Source organism: Arachis ipaensis, chromosome B08 (genome assembly GCF_000816755.2).
Source record: "Arachis ipaensis cultivar K30076 chromosome B08, Araip1.1, whole genome shotgun sequence".
Lineage (NCBI taxonomy): Eukaryota > Viridiplantae > Streptophyta > Magnoliopsida > Fabales > Fabaceae > Arachis > Arachis ipaensis.
Genome location: NC_029792.2, coordinates 30731178 through 30733769, shown reverse-complemented (window position 1 = coordinate 30733769; position 2592 = coordinate 30731178).

Here is a 2592-nt window from a genome sequence, read left to right as displayed (position 1 = left end):
TATTATTTGTGTTTATGAAAAATAATTTTTAATTTAATTTACTAAATATAAATATTACTATTTTTAAAAAATTATATTTTAAAAATATATTTAACAGATTATTTTTAAAAAATATGTAAAAATTTTACCAAACCGATTCATAATCGCACGGTCTAAATAAAAAGAACATAACATATTTAATGGAGTCATTTAATTGACCTTGTAGGATGATTAAGTATGAAAATTAGATTATATATTTCTTTTCGTTTTTCCAATTTTTTTGTTAACTTCTAGTAGTGGCATGACAGATAAAGCTTTAACTCTTTACTATTAATATAATAAACTAATAAATGTGGAATTGATTTCCTTGAGCCATTTCTAAGGTTCGTAAAAGAAGTCAACTAGCTAATAGTGGTGATAAACTACTTTATTAAAAGTGGGTGGAAATTGAACCATGCATTCACTCCATATTACAATTGTCCTGTCAAAAATGTTTCTGAAGCAACAACATCACACCAGGTTAAACATTCCAAAAGTAATCATCTCAAACAACAAAATCAAATTTATTGACAAAAAAATCCACCAATTCATCAATAATTCTCTTTGGTGTTAGTAAATTGTCAAGTTAAAGTCTATGACAAAGTGATATTAAAAGAACTGAAAAAACAGCTAGACAAAACCAAGAAAAACTAAGGTACACAAGCTTGAAAATATTCTCTTGGCATGCATACTGAACCATGGCACAATTTAAAACTCAAACCACTTAGTTCAAACTAATATATAGGATATAAGTTGCGATACTTGTTGATATTGTCAAAGAAAATGCCCATATCACTCTATTCGATCCAAGAAGGAAGCAAGCTTGCATCGACTAGCCAAAGTGGACCTTGTTAGAGAAACTAGTGACATAGTCATATTTAAATAGGTCACACTATAATCATAAGAAATATTGGCCCGAAAGTACAATCAAAGTCTTCCATGGGGAACTCTCCCAGAGCGACCCTGTGCTTTGCCAAACAGTCATCGTGGGTATGAACGTACATTGAGAAAAGTTAGGTTATCCAAACTGAAAGACCTTCAACGAAGTACAGAATAAGTTGGACAATGACATATCTAAAATATGTATTCGAAATGGTTCTAAAATCCCAATAAAACATAACGTCTATAGATAACATGTGTTGGACTTGACCCATTAGACTTCTCATTTAAAATTACAGACATAAGAGTTGAGACTTAATACCTCATCCTCACATACTGTCAAGCATACCTCAATCCCAATTTCCAGTCCAAGTGCTCTTGTTCCTGCATCACCTTGTTGTTCATGCTTTTGTCCTCTTGTCTTCTATCGTTTTCCACCCTATATATCGTTCTTGTTGTGGGGAGTTGGAATTACTCTGTGATGCATTTTGATGTACAACTGGGCAAGCGATATGTTTAGCGATGTGTTAGTGGTGTTCTAGATTAATTTCCTTGGAAAGACGTTAATTGCCCCCTCGAGTGATTATCCTTGAAGGAAAATCTCTAGAAGTAGTCATTGCAGTTGTGGTCAATCTTTGTTGCTTCTTATTCTTCATCCTGTGTTCTTAGGTCTCTCTTACGTGTATAGCGGAGGGGGTATTCTAGTCAGCTTCCTTAAAAAAAAAAAATCTTTCTTTAATTTGAAGCTCTTTTTACAAGGACCATAAACTCAACTTGGGACTAGCTAGAGATTTTTAATTTGGATGCACTATGTATTGTAAATTTCTAAAAGGTACTCTTATAATTATCTTTTTTTAGTTAAGTACTTCAAGAATAGTTTTGACGTATCCTAAAAAGTAAAGATATACTTTGATGGGAGTAAATTAGACCAGGTTACAATAACCTTCTTGAGAGTTTACAAAAAAGCCTTGCATTAGAGGGCGTTTGAATTGTTCAAATTGAAGATCTCTCCCCCTGCCCTTTCTTGCAAGTGTCCTCAGATCATGCTCAACAATCAAGTGTCATTCAAATTGTTCTGTAAATATTTTGAAATTTTCACATTAGGTTCAGTGGTAGGAGTGTGTCATGGCATTGATGTTAATTCTCTTCACGCATATTCCAATTGGATCTGGGTGTCATGCTCTTAGTTATGGAGAATGATGGTGAATGTCTTCTCTAAGAGTTAGCATGTTATGTCTATCATCTCATCTTTGTTGATATACTCCTTGATTAGCATGATGTTCTTATTTTGTGAGCTCTCATCATTAACTTATGAGATTTTTAGTATTTTACGGTATCGGTCTGGATGATTTATTTGATAACATTTTTATGAAAATTGATAAGTGGAAGTCTCCACCACCACATGGAAGTGTTACCCTGCACCCTTAGTTATGTTAGTTCATACAAAATTGAGAAATGCAAATTTTCAATTAGTAATTATTTAATGGAATTGTGGAGTATATGTAAAGAATTCCAACGATCAAATTAAGAGAAATTAAAAAAAAGGTGAGAATTGGGGTGAGCTTGATACGGACATATTTTATGTCTTTTAGTTATAGTAGTATGAAAAAGTTTTCAATGAAAGAAAGAGCTGAAATGAATTGTTGATTTATCATTGAGTAATTGGATGTGTTACAATAGAAGAGGCAACTCTGC